At 39.7% G+C, this 15374-nt stretch overlaps 1 protein-coding gene and 1 long non-coding RNA gene across 2 annotated transcripts in view; one reads left to right on the forward strand and one right to left on the reverse strand.

The window, feature by feature from the left end:
* LOC114514660 (cytochrome P450 7B1) overlaps positions 1–15374 on the reverse strand; it is a 162691-nt gene that overhangs the window by 126440 nt on the left and 20877 nt on the right. The window lies entirely within an intron of this gene.
* LOC118501719 lies at positions 7379–9185 on the forward strand. Its single transcript, XR_004904363.1, has 2 exons — positions 7379–8145; positions 8343–9185. It is a non-coding gene; the product is annotated as an uncharacterized LOC118501719 (long non-coding RNA).

Below are 15374 nucleotides of genomic sequence, written 5' to 3' on the forward strand. Positions count from 1 at the left end.
GTTCTTGACTTTAATTTGCTGAGCCTACAAAATAATTGTTTTGTTGAACTCAGAATCACTGTGCTAATATTTAGCATTGGCCCGCACCCACTGTTCTGCAAACAAACCTTGCTTTTCAAACATACCTTCCTCTCTGTATTAAGCATGCATGCTTAGAATTTCTCTGAACCCCAAACGTGTAACCCTGTTACACCAAAGCAGCCCATACCTGGCAAAGAATAAATCAGATCTTCAGACTGACATCCTGAAGGAAAGCATAAGGGGCAGGACAACGGACAAGGCCTGCTAGCAATGGCCAAACAAATCGGGATTTTTTCTTTCATTAAGCTTACATTATAGGAATTACAAACAGAAAAGAATAAGGACACCAATACAGGAGCCAGAGAGTTTCAGACTCTAAAAAGTCTATAAAGGAAGCAAAATGCGTTCATTTGACTGAGGGAAAGGATAGCATTAGGTAAGGTCGTAAGGAAAGTCCTTTCTGTAGACACGACATTTGAGCTGCACTTTAAATGACAAGCTTGAGCACATTATGGCAATGTGGAAGCTGAACTCCAGGCAATGGTGCAAAGGTGCAAAGCCGAATCAGACTGGCATGTCCAAGGAACAAAGAGTTCCAGTGTGGCCAATGCCCCTTGCACAGGGCAGGAGAGGGTGGTGGGTGGAGGCTTCTTGGAGGGCCCAGCCCCCCCAGCTAGATGTGCTCTGTCTTGTGAGAAAAACAGGAAGCCATGCAGAGTCTGAAGCAGGGGAGTGACATGCATGATCTGTTTAAGTTATAGAAAGCCTGTCCAAAAAGTGCAGGATCTCTTGTTGGGTACTGGAGTATTTCTAGTATTGAGATATGTGTGCATACTTGATGCATTACACTACACTGATCAATTTTATTTTTAAGGTCAGTGTTTGGGAATGTTTTCACACTGGAGTTGTGACTGATAGCCCTGATAGTAATGTGAAGTGCTCCAAAATATAATCAGATTTTCTCCACATATTAAGCTTAAAACAATGTTTAAATGCTTACCCTAATTTAACTGGGAGGAGCCAAGACAGACAGGGTCATGAAGGACTAGAAGTTAGTCCAGCAAGAGTGAGAGGGGGGCTCACAGGACTCAGTAGACAAAGCAGGCAAGCTGGAGTAAGCCCTGGAATCGGGAGCAAGCATTTAGAAGAAGACACAGAAAGAGGTGTGCATCTGCTAGAGCGGATGGGGAAGAGATGCGGACATAAACGCCTTGTATGCAACAGACAGACCTTTGTCAGGGTAATGAAAAGGAATGACGTGATCAGATTTGAAAAGGAATGAGAACTTTAAAGGAAAATGTAAAAAAAAAACAACAAAAAGGGAGGGTAGAGAGCTGAGGACAGAACCTTGGGCAAGGCCTATATTTATATAGAGAACTTCAGGACAAAATTGGAATTGCTGAAGAGTTGTGAGAGCAGCATGTGGAACCCAGAGACAAAGTTTTGCATTCCACTGTCATCTGGCAAACACGGGGTTGGGATTTTAGGGTGTGCTGATAAGTGGGAAAACCCACCGGCTTTAATGATTCCAAGTTCCACCAGCAACCTCAGGAAATGATGGTGAGACCAGAGGGGAAATAACACACCAGACCTCACAATGAGTGAGAGGCAGAGCTGTGATTTGGGCTCAGGGTCACGTTGTCCTCATAGCAGGCCACTGTGAGTGTGTGCGCCCGTGTGTGCATGTGCCGTGTGTGTTTCAACACAGAAGAGAATTTTTTTTTTTTGCTGAAGAAGGGAGAGACTGCTAGTCCTTAAAGATTTTATGTATGTGCATCTCAAGATGAGAGAAAGAACATTTTACTTTTTTCGTTTCATTTGTAACATCACTTCACTTTTCCTCAGTTTCTCTTTTAGCCTCTCCCATAGCCCTGTTTATCTTCCTATTGCCTGGCTGCTTTTCCTCTTAACAAGGGACTGGCAAATATGTTTTCGTAAAGAGCTGGTGAATAAGTATTTTAAGCTTTGTGGGCCAAGAGGAAAACTCAATTATATCACATAGGTATTCATATTAAAAAAACTCCACATATTTCTCATTGAAATTTAAAATACAATAATAGTGATAGAGTACAATCTTTTACAAGATTTCATTTATTTAAATTTAGAGAGAGGGAAGAGGAGGGAGAAAGATCAATGTGAGAGGGAAACATCAGCTGGTTACCTCTCACACGTGTCTCAACCAGAGAATGAATCTGCAACTCAGGCATGTGCCCTGACTAGGAATCGAACCCGTAACCTCTTGGTTTGCAGGATGACACCCAACCAAGTCCCACCAGTCAGGGCTGAAGTACATTTTTTAAAATAATATAAGCCTACTAAGAGAGGAATGGAATTCTTTCTTTTCTTTTCTTCTTCCTTTTTTTTTGGTGGAGGGGTTAACATTTCACTTAATTGAATTTTGAAGTTAGTGTTCTCAATCATCAAATCAGTACCAAATATTTGCCTATAAAAACCATTCCCAGCTTGCACACCACATGAAAAAAGAGGTGCAGGGTTGGGCTCAGCCTACAGGCTATAGTTCATGGACTCCTGCTCTAAACACTCACATCATCCTCTTACCCTTTGCACTTTGTACCTGGTGGGCTTGCAGCCACAAGAGAAAGGCCTTGGCTTCCTGGCAGAGCCTGTGGTCACTTCATGTCCCACTATTCACTCATTTTCCTCATTTTCCCCCCTCTTGTCCTTAAGGAAAGCACTCTACCCTTCTCTATATATCAAACAGGTAATTTGGGTTTTATGTCCAGTGGGGTGATTTTACAGCCTTGGAAGACATCTGTCCTTCAAAATTGAAACTGGCTTGACAGACAAAATTCCTTTAATTTCATAATTAGGTACACATCTCAATTTGAAAATGCACATGTGGAAGAGAATATACTGACTTGAGATCCTTGACACAAGGGCACAGCTAAATGCCCCACCATTTTTTAAGCTCAGGGATTGCTTTGGAAGTAGAACTTACAGGTGCTGGAATAGGATGAAGAACTATCATGGAGTGGCAGAAAGGTGTGCAGGAGGGGACCTGTCAGCTTTGCTTTCCTCTGTCATCTGACAAACACAGGATCAGGATTTACTATGTGCTAAGTACTGGAGAAACAGAAAGGTTGAAACCATGCCTCTGACGTCTGGCTTCTCAAAATCTGCTTCAGCGTAACCCTGGCCTCATAAAATTAGCTTGGAAGGGACCTCTGAGATCATGAAATCCACAGCCTTATTTCATACTTGACAAAACTGGCATTCAGAGAGGTTGATGCTAATTTTCTTTGCAACTTGACTTGCTGTTTAATTTTGTTTCTGAGAAAACGTGGCCTTCCAGCTCTTCTGGGGAAAAAAGGTACAGCTTCTAGGGACTTTCGACAACTTCAGTTTATGCTTTACTCAGTTTAAAGATTCACAGACTCAGAGACACATCTTTGAGTCACAGACCCAGTGGGGATTTCCAGCATTTTTCGTGGACAACGAACGGGCCAGCCTCCAGTTGACTCACATGGAGGATGCTGATGGGCCTGATACCCAGAAGTAAATTCATTTTATAGAACCCCAGGGCAAGATCTCAAGTACTGGTCAAATAAGAGCCAAGTCCTTCCCGCTTTCTGTCATCAGATAACCACACAGTGAAATGATTATGGGCTTAGAAATTAGCTGGAGGCATGTCTGAATTTCAGTTCAATTGCTTGGTAGACGTGGCCTTAGGCAATTGTTTGGCTCCTAGAGTGCTTTTCCCTGTGCAAGGCAGGGGAGCAATACCTCCTTCACAATGGTGTGGTTAAGACTGAGGGAGATCCTGGGTTTATGGAGTCTAGCACATAATAGCTATTCAAATAAATAGGACTATTAGTGCCCAACATACTTGCTCTTGTACAAAACAGATGGATATTTATAATCCCAACAGTCAGAAAAATAAAGGACAGAGGAAAAGTTCAGGAAGTTCTTAAGACTACACATTATCAGCACTTTCCTAGGACAAGTACAGATTTTACAAGGGCCATGGAGTCTCCCAAGGCCTCTGGGAGTTATGGAAATCAACAGTGGTCAGTATCTTTTTGGGCTGTATTATCAAAAAAGCATTGGGGAGGAAAGCAGGAAATGCACAGCGCAGATTGCTGATATACTGAATCTGGTAAGAGCCAGCACTGTCTTTGTCAGCTCAGCAGTGGCTGGTGTGTCATGGGGCCTAGGAGTCTATGCATAAATGCTACTTGCCTCTGTGATCCTCCCTCTGGAAATGTTCTCAGATACATTTCATAAAGGTTCTCGGGAGGTCACAGCAGATTGGGTACAAGAGGTAGCTTAACACACTGGTTTTCCTTCCTTCCCTACCCTTGGCTCCTGCTCCCTGGGGACACATTCTCAAACTACCTGCATGCAAACCTCTCTCTCAGGCTCTGCTCTCAGGGAGTGCAGGCTAAGACACCACCTGTTACCATGACTACCTAGAACAACAGGTTTGTGGAGCTGAAAGAAACATTAAAGAGAGTTTACTTCAAGGAGGAGAAACAAATGGCTGGGTGCTGCCTCTCTTCCCTCACCCCTGTGACAAAGGTCACAAACTAAATGTGACACTTACCACTGAGTCCAGACATAGATGCCTTCTCCACACTGCTTCAGCCAGCCTCCATTGGTTCATTGAAGCTGACAATTGAGATAAAATTCTTTTACTACCTCGGGTCCAACAGACCCAGCCGGTTCAAATCTCAGTTCTGCCACTTATTAGGTATATAGCCTTGAACAACTTTCCTGACTTTTATGAATCTCGTTTTTCTTATCTATAAAGTGACATTATAATTCCTTTTCAGATGGTTATTAGGAATTTTTAATAGTACTGAATTTTTTAATTTATTTAATAACACACTACCCTAAAGCACCTAAGAAGACATTGGACACATAGTAGATATTCAATAAACGTAATTCTGTTCTCCTTTTATCTTGAAGCGCAGTGAACAGGCAGTTACCCAGTTACTCAGTGTGGAAACCTAGCAAGTGAACTCCCATCTTCATATTGTACACCTGTAAAAAGCATGTAAAAATTCATAACTTACTCCTCATTAGAGTGAGAATCAAACGAAATAATAAATAGACCACAGTACTGTTTTCAGAAATTATATAAGAATTATTACTGTTACATTAGTAATAATACAACTATTTGTATTATTTCAAAGAAAAAATCCTAAGGCCTAGCGAATGTATTACATATATGTTTTTATTTTATTTTTGATACTTTGACCTCTTGAGGCCTTACTGACACTGGAGGGGATGCCCATCCCAGTCCACCGCCCCCAGCTTCCCAGGGTTAGCATGACTTTCATACACAAACCAACTGATTCAGAGAATGCATCCCGACCACCTCCTTTATCTTGGGCTTTCACAATCTGGGGGACTAGCCCCCTGCCCTAACATCCCCCAGAGCCAGGTACCAAAAACCAGGGACAACTCCTGTGCCCCAGGGCCTGCTAAAATCGTTCAAACTAGCCATCCTCGGCCTCCTTACTCTGCCTTGGCTTTCCTTCCTGTAGAAACCACAATAAAGTCCCTCCCCCTAGTTCTTTCCTGGCTCTCTCCGCCTCCTGACAAACCTGGTTCTACCCTGTGTGGGCCCCTGCAGTGTGGTATTATTCACCATATCTGAATAATAATAAAACCTACATTTTAAAACGGTGAAGCTAAGAGATCCTTGACACCCCTTCGTATCAACACTCTGCTGCCTCCATCTAGGCCATCAGACAATCATGATCACCATCTATAGGAAGACAAATCCAAGGCAAGGGACTTGCCCTGATAAGCAAATGCTGACCCAGGAGTTGACCAAGCACCATGAGGGTCGTGCTGCACTGTGGGACGATAAAGGAGGAAGAGAGTAAGTATTTCTAGCCTTCTCATCCGGGTCAGCTCCAAATCCCAAGACAGAAGGAGAAACTGGAGCTTTGGCTACAAAAATCTGGAACTGTGGTATCTCACCAGAATCAAAGATTTATTCTTAAATGTCACAAACCTGTGATTATATTACAGTAGCAACACTAGTGGTTATGACACAGCCAAAGGGCGGAACACAGGATGAAAGATAACAGGTCATCAGTCGGCCAGTGTCTGAGTTCCAACATCCTCCTTCTACACTGAAATCAAGGCCCTGGACAATCTGGCCATCACTTCTGTTTTTAACAGATGAGTTTGATGCTGTTTATGATCACTTACATCTCCAAATATCTATACTTCTTACACTATTTTACAAAAATACACTCCAGTGGGTTGCCCTTTATCAACTGCAAAAGAAGTGTATCAGGAAAATCAAAGGGAGAGTAGCAAAGAGTAACCATATGCCAAATTATAAAATCCAGCAAACAAAAATGCTGACAGGTAAATGATTTATAAGAAAATATATGGAAAACAATCAATCTATGAGTACGGTATGTTAAACTTTTGTGAAAATGGAAATTCAGACATGGCATATGTCTTTAAGATCATGAAATACAAAAATCTTTAGTTTATGAACAAGGACAGTGAAGCTCAGAGTGATTAAGTCACTTGCATTAAGATGAAGCAGCTAATTAGTGAGGATGTTATTGATGGTTGAAAGTGTAGAGATTTGAACCCACTTTATCATAGCTGCATATCATGGGTAACTCTGATTATTTTGGCAAAAAATATAGAATATTTCCAACAAGAGTTTATTTACAATTTTATCTCCAGTTGTTTAAGTCCAAAAAGACCAATATTTCAGACAATATCTTATATGATGCTTTTAAAAATTGAAATGTAGAGAAGAGATTTCTGAAGCCATAATTCATAATTAAAGTTATCTAAAAATGAACACTCATGGCTTCAAAGGGATTGGCAATATTAAAAAACATGTATACATGTATAGATTTGTCAAAAGGGCAGAAAAGGCTTGAAATTATCAAACTGAGAAAAGAGTCTAATCAGTTCCCAGACTGTAGACACATTCTTTAGGTAGAAAATATACCTGCCCTCTGCTGACCACCTAAAATCCTACCTTGTGGCATGTGGTTTACAGCATAATGCACATAAACCAGAATATATTTAGGAGCTGGTCTATTTCTAGTCACACAAGTTTTGTTTCCTAAATAAGACTTCAGATTACCATTTTGGTTTGTTCCCAAAAATTTCAGCACTCCATATGGTTAAAGATGTAGTCCCTCCCATCTTCTTAACAAGACCTGGTGTGAACTGTGTACAGTACTGTCTTCTAGCCGTTCGCTCCCACACATATTCCACAGTGAAGAGAAATGGAGGGCTTCAGAGGGAGGCAGGAAATGAGAAAGACAGGCATGTTCCAAAGTTGAGATTCTGAACTGCTTTCCAACTTTTCAAATGTGAAAATTTCTTTAGTTTGCAAAAACTGTTATAAATGATAGCACTGAACATATACTTTCAGCTTATAGAGAGTCACACATGACATGGTAGAGACATGGTAGTTCTCTTAATTACAGCTCAGAAACCTACTACAGTGGATTTTTAGTGCATTAGTAAAAATGCTAAAGTTGTAATTTTAGCTTATCTAAAAACAATTATCCATAAAGCTACACAAATCTGAATGTACTAAAACTATTTTTTGTGAATAAACTTACCTGTTCACGAGTGATCATATTGATTTTCTTTTCTGACTCTCTCCAGTTACAGGTTTAATCCTCTTATTTATTCATATTAACCAAACAAGTGGCCCAAAAGATTTCTAGAATTTCTGTAGCACTGATAAGTTACATGCAAGGAAATTATGACAATGAATTATCAATACTTGGGTATAATTCATTTGAGAAGATAATCCAGTTAGGGGAGAAAATAGGTTACTTCACTGAGTTTTCACCATGCATTTGAAACCTTGGTTAAATGATGAATGACTGTTTGCTATAGCATATGTTGACACAATATTAAAGGCATATATTTTAGTACTTCATATCCTTTTTGTGAGAAAAACATTTTTGATGGTCAGTATACACATAAAAATTCAAATCCTTCCAATCAGCTTTCAGATGATTGTTGTATGGATCAACCAGACCTGTAGTATTCTTTCTTCCAAAATATCTTCCATCTGTATTTTATTATTCATTGGTACAATCATTAGTGAATAATAAATATTTCTTTCAGATATTTCCTATATTAATAAATAGGTAGGTAGCCCTGGCTGGCGTAGCTCAGTGGATTGAGCGTGGGCTGGGAACCAAAGTGTCCCAGGTTCGATTCCCAGCCAGGGTACATTTCTGGGTTGCAGGCCATAACCCCCAGCAACCGCACATTGATGTTTCTCTCTCTCTCTCTCCCCCTCCTTCCCTCCCTAAAAAGAAATAAATAAAATCTTTTAAAAAAAATAGGTAGGTATTTAGACAGGCATAAACAATATACAAAAGTCTAAAATATATGAAGTGAACTAAGAGGCATTATTCATATTTCAAGGAGAAATTATTTTGCAATTTTCAGATGCACTTCTAGTATTTCATTTTTTTAAACTAAATTACTCATCTTTTTCTGTGATAATTTTCCAAGTGATGTTATTTTTTAAAGTCACATTTAAGTTAGTGACTGATCTACAATCAACTTTTTTATATATAATTATTTATATATAATGAGGGAGTGAGAAGAGATAACGAGATAATTGACTGAGAGTCTTCGGTGTACTTGACACTACTATGTGCTTAGCATCACTCTTACTTACTTCTCAAGTCAAAACTATGTGGTATGTCATATTATTCCCAATTTACTTAGGAAAAACTAAGGCCTAGAAAAGTTAAGTAATTTATCTAAGATTACATAGTTGGCAGGTGGCTATGCTTTGATTCAAAGGTGCATTTGACATAAGCATAAGCAAATGCCTGACTTGACCATTTGAAAAACCAAACCAAATAAAAACAAATCCCCTAATAAAAGGAATCACCTTTTTTTAAGAGTTTCTAATACCTGGTGGATTTTCCAAAACAGACTGCAAAGAATATGAGATTAGTGGCACAAGATTATTAGCTACACACCAGTTTTTTTAAAAGTAGATTACCCATTATACATCTCTGCAAAAATATTGCACTATACTTTAAAATATCGTTTTATTTTACTTTATTTTATGTTTATTATAATGTTCATGATCATTTTACTCTATTTAAAAACGTTCTTCTGAGTTAAATTATAATTAATTTATTGCAATCATTAGAAACACACAAATTAAAAAGTTGAATACAATATATTTTTATACATTATTATTAAACCTAAAAAGTGTAGAATTCATTGGTGTCTAATCCTTTAATGAAATGCATGGAGGGGCAAGTACAGTGCCTTGATTTAAGAAGTCTTGACAAACACACAAACATTTTGAATCTTCACTTTTTCTCCTCACCAAAGAGATTTTTATGCCTTAAGGTAATGGTAAGTTTCAACAAGGATTGGAAAATTATAAAAGAAGAGATATGATAGATTCCTTGGCACCCAAGCATGATGCCAAGGAGTATATCAATTTAGATTAAATTAGAATGTCAGTTTAGGTTAAAAGCTTACAAAGTATATGAATGTTAAGAGCCCAGGAACTACCTTCACACTATCCTCTACATGTCCTCCAAGGCAAGTACAAACCCCACTGTATATTCCATTTTTCTAAAGATGTTTTACCCCCACAGAGTCTCCAATCCCCATTACATTTTAAGTGTTCAACCTTTTATAAACAGATTTAAATATTAATACTTGAATGTGACTATCATATTCTTCAACACTGTCAGCTGCTGGTATGTAGTTCAATGTCTACAATTTCTATATTTCCAGTCTTTTCTTTTTCTCCACAAAGATAAATTGATCCTCTCCCTCCATTGATCAAAAATATAGTCCTCTCTTCCTCCACTGTCATTGCACCATCCCAGCCAAGCACGTCAGATAAAGTCCTCTTCTCCCCTGAATACTGAGATCCAGTTCATCCTCCAAGCACTGGGTCAATTATCACTTCTTGCATGAAGTCCTCCCAGAACAACAGAGAAACTTGCTCTCTCCCTCCTTTCTGAAGTCCAGCAAAAACCAGTGTTCTTACCATTATTCTTTACCTCATCTTTACCATTTAGTATTCTCAATGACATTGTTTTGTGAATAGATGTCTTCACTTCCCCCACAATGTTTCCCTAAATGTCATATTGGAAAGTGTATTGTCATCAAGCCAATTCATGGTTTCTACCTGGTACCATGCAATATTCCAATAAACCATGGGCAAGATCAAGTGTGTCATAAAACAATAAAACTACAACTCTATATAAAAAATAATTTGGGGGAAAAATAAAACTATAGCTTGAGTCATAGAGATCTTGGGCTGAAACAGATCTTAGAGTTCTGTTCACTGCACAGGCTACGTGTGGAGAAGGTGGAGAGTCATACTAATGGAATGGTTTGCCCATGAGCTCCCTATAGGAGAGAGGGGCAAGGTAGTAGACAGCCTCTTCATTTTGCAGATGGGAACCCTGGGGCACAAAGAGGGTGAGAAACTTGCCCAAAACTTCAGAGCTGGGATAGGGTGAGAATGCAACTCGAGCAGAGCTCTGTTGACACACAGACTGAGGCTCTTACTAGTATATTCTACTGCCCTGCTATAAATGCTGATTGAAAGGGGCATACTTTATACACCAATTACTTAAGGAACCTTAATTTGCAATAAAGTGTTCAACTACCATAAAAAAATAAAACAACTGAACCATAAATCTAAAACCAATATACTCCTTATAATAAACATTAAACAAATAATAACAAATAAAAAAGCCCCAGTGAGTTCCTGGAAAGTGACAGCCATTCCTTTGTTTGCACAGTCCCCAGCACACCGGTCTCCACAGTCCACCACTGGCCGCAGACTTCACACACAGCGGTCTTTAGAGCTGTAAAAGCTATTCAGGGGAAATGTGAACACCTTTCTCTCCCCCATAAATCTCCCAGGAGCATGCAGAGATAATCCAAAAATTAATTGATCATTTAATTCAAAGATTAATTTGCAGCATCCAAATAATTTGAGGCTGTCACTAAAGACCTTAGTTGAGAAGATTTAGAACTCTCAGTCTCAGCCAAGGCTGAATATTTGGATTATACTGGGGAGTTTTGAAAACAGGTTCTTCAGTTCTCACCAACTGAATCGGAATCTTGGGGTGAAATCTGAGAAGCATTTAAAAAAACATTGATGCACTTCAATTTCAGAAAATTCTGAATCATTGTGTGAGTTAAGAATCACTTGCTCGAAAAGTAACAGAAATTTTGTCAGGTCCTTTCCCTTTTTTTTTTTTCTTTATATTTTCTCCCCAAACTGGCAGGACTTTTTCAACTTCAAGTGACAGAAACCCAACCTACTTAGGCTCAAAGGGGAATTTGTTCAGATAACTAAAGTCAGGAGTGAAATTGGCCCTGGGAGTGACAGGCACCAGGGGCTTCATGCCCTTAGAACATTCAACTTTTTGAGTTCCTTTCCCACTTGATGTCCTCTCTTGCCCATTTCCTTGTTTGGATCCCATGGCTAATCATCATAACTGTTCCTGGCTTACCCCTTCAACTGCCTGTCCCTTTCACACTACAGGGAGCTCATGGGCAAAACCATCACTCCATTCATATGATGCTCTGCCTTCTCCATGTGTAGCCTAGGCAGTGAACATGGCTGGAGAAAAATACACAATCCTACTAACAAGTATCACTTTAAATGAATGACCCCAAATCTCCAGCAATCCTGAACTCCATCAGTAATCATGTCACATTTCCCTGCTTCATTCACTCTCCCACATTTCTGGATAACTAATTCACTCCTTCCCTTTGCTTTTTTCCTCAAACTCCAGATACCTAGTCCCCCGTATTTACTCTCATCAGATGACCTTGCTTCCTACTTTCTCTTCAAATTATTTCAATTCCTTTGACAAAATTGAAATAATTTGCAGAAAACTTTCCCAGACTCTCAGCATCACAACCACCCACCAACCAGCATCACACACCCATGCTCTGCCTTCCTACCTCATTCTGTGAAGGAACAATCCATGGCCCTGACCAACCCAACCCTCTTCTTACACATGAGGTCCCACATGTGATGGTTAATTTTATGTTTCAGCTTGGCTGGGCCAGATTGAGCGTTATTCTGGATGTTTCCGTGAAGGTTTGTGAGATTAACATTTAAATTGGTGGATGCTCACTATAATGCTGGTAGCCTTATCTAATTAGTTAAAGGCCTGAATAGAACACAAAGGTTAACCTCCTCTGAGCAGGAAAGAATTCTGCAGTACATGGCCTTTCACCTGAATTTCAACATTGGCTCTTTCCTTGATCGTCAGCCTGATGGCTCACTCTGCAAATTTTGGATTTTGGACATGCTGGCCTCCATAATCACGTGAGCCAGTTCTTTATAACACACACACACACACACACACACACACACACACAGAGAGCCCTCCTACTGGTTCTATTTCTCAGGAGGACGTTGACTAATAGTCTCTCTCATTAATGCAAGGAATTCTCTCTGGAAATTCCACCCCCCCCTGTCTATATCGTTTTCTTTTCCTATGGAATCTTTGTCATTTACATTCAAACATGCTATCATTTCTCTTATATATCTAAACAAAATCTGCCCTTAGTCACATGTCCCCCACCAGCTATTGCCCTATTTCTCATTCCCTCTCCAACAAAACTTTTTAGAAGATTTATCTGTAATCACTGTCTCAAATCTCACTCCTGTCGTTTTCCATTAAGCCTCCTCTAAAGAGTTTTTTAGCTCTGCTACTCCACAGAAACTTCATTTGTTGAGATCAACAATGATCTCTACCTTACCAAACCTAGGAGACTTCCTGGTACTTATCTAACTTGACTGACCAGCAGCACCTGACACAGTTCATGGGTCTTTCTTCCTTCACTTGGACACCCCTCCTCAAGGTTTTTCCCCACCTCACTGACTGGACCCTTGTCAGTCTTCTTTTGCCCAAGGCGCAGTTCATGGTCCTCTGCTCTTTTGTATCCACACTGCTCCCCCCTTATTTCATCCACTTTCATTGACTTAATTTTCTATCTACACGCTAAGGATCCAAAAACTTGCACCTCCAATCCAGGCCTCTCTCCTAAACTTAATATTTAAATATCTGACTACCTATAGGATATGTCCATCTAGCTATGTAATTATAAATCTGAACTTTAACACATCTAAACTTGAGAAATTGATCTTCCCTCCCAAACATACCGATCCACAGTACTCTACATCAGCTCTTAGCAACTCCATCCTCCAGTTGCTCAGGCCACATATCTCAGAGTATTATTTAAGTCCCCTCTTTCAGGAAATTCTGTCAGCTCTACCTTAAAAACACAGGGTCTAGAAGAAATAACACCTGCTTGAGCATGGTTGGTAGGGTAATAATATGGGAATAACAATTTATAGTTCTAATTTGAACATTTCACCTAAAATGTCATATGTTGTGCTTAAGTGTGATATTGTAATGGTACAGAATTACATGCTTATGATTTCATAGTAAAAGATTTTGTAATAAAAAGGGGAAATTATTTGTGCCAGACCCTGTATTTTCAGATTTCTGACTACTTCTCACCACCATATGTCTAACCTGAGCCACCATCACTTCTTAACATCCTATAGGTGTCTGGTTTCTGGCCTGCCTTCTTTCCCCTGCAGCCAGAGTGATTATTTTACAATGTGAATCAGATGACCTGACTCCACTGTCCCCAACTTCCCAGTATCTCCCATTTCCCTAGGAATAAAAGCCAAAGCCTTGCAAAAGTCTTCAAAGCCTTTCGCAAGCTGACTACTTGTCACTTCTCTGACCTGATATTCAGCCACATCACGCATCACTCACTTTGCTCTCAGAACACTGGCTGCTTACTGCTCCCCAGAGTCATTAGGCATGTTTCCACTTTACTGTCCTAGCACTGGTTGCCGCTTCTGACTGAAACATTCTTCCCACCAAAATTCCAGTCACCGCCTCCTCACTTCAATTGTGTGCACAACTATTACCTCCTCAATGAAAGTTAACCTACATAAAATTACAACCAGTTACACTTCTAGATCCCTCTTATTCTGCTCTATTTTTCATCAGCACTCACTCCTAACATGTCATAGAACTTTTTATTTATTTATTGCGTTATTAATGTCTGCCTCCAATGTGAGCTCAAGTGCAGACTAATTACTTTTGTCTCTTTTGTTCGTTGGTATTTGCCAAGCATCTAAAACATTTTCATTTGGCATACATTTGACATTCAAGAATCGTTTAAATAAGACAGTCAGAGAAAGACAAGTACCATATGATTTCACTTATATGTAGAATCTAATGAACAAAATAAACTAACCAACAAAATAGAAACAGACTCATAAATAGGGAACAGACTAACAGCTGTTGGAGGGGTGAGGGGGGTTTTGGGGGTGTGGGGCTGCATGAAGAAGGTGAAGGGATTAAGCAAAAAAGAAAAATTCATAGACACAGACAACAGTAAGGTGATCACCAGAGGGAAAGGGCGGGGAGGAAGTAGAAGAAGGTAAAGGGGGGATAAATGGTGACGGAAGGAGACTTGACTTGAGGTGGGAAACACACATACAATATACAGACAATGTATTATATAAAGTACACCCGAAACCAATATAGTTTTATTAGCCAATGTCACCCTAATAAAGTCAATAAAAATAAATTAATTAAAAAATAAAGAGAAATTAAAAATGACCTTTGGTTATCCTCTCTGCTTTTTTTCTGCTAATCAGCTAAACCTTCTCTCAAGGTGTAGACCTGCTTCCCTCAAGATGGGGCAAATGGCTGATAGCCATTTCCAGGCTCACATCTTTACAGCACCAGGACTGTAAATGAATGGAGTCTTCCATATCAACTGCAGCTTGAAAAAAATGAGGTGAAAGACTCTTAGGTCACATGCCTACCCTTAAGCCAAATGCTTTGGCCCAGAAGATGTATCTTGTGAAAGAATGGTAGATAACATATACATGTAACATTGAGATGCTGGGGAAGATGTGACATTTGGGAGACTCGCCTTCAGCTGACAGCTACCTCCATTTATTTCTACTATCCTACCCACCATTCTGCCCCTTTTCCTGACAAAAATCATGAGGTTAGAAGCAAAGAAAAAATAACGTCAACAATAGGACAATAGGGTATCCTGTAGACACTGCCCATTCATTATGTCCAAAAAAGTGAGTTCATCCTCAGGGGCCCAAACCTAATCTTCCTAAACAGTTTCTACCTTGTCGAATGGCCAGTGATAGACATTCAGACTAGAAGCCTAAGAATCATCTTTGCACCCTCCTCTTTCCTCCATCTGCATGCAGCCCAAGCCCAAGTCCAGTAGTTTCTGCTCCTAAGAATTTCTCTAATATAGCTCTATTATGAAGGGTTGTTTTGTTTTGTTTCCATTTGTGTGTGTGT

The sequence above is a fragment of the Phyllostomus discolor genome, chromosome 7, assembly GCF_004126475.2.
Source record: "Phyllostomus discolor isolate MPI-MPIP mPhyDis1 chromosome 7, mPhyDis1.pri.v3, whole genome shotgun sequence".
Taxonomy (NCBI): domain Eukaryota; kingdom Metazoa; phylum Chordata; class Mammalia; order Chiroptera; family Phyllostomidae; genus Phyllostomus; species Phyllostomus discolor.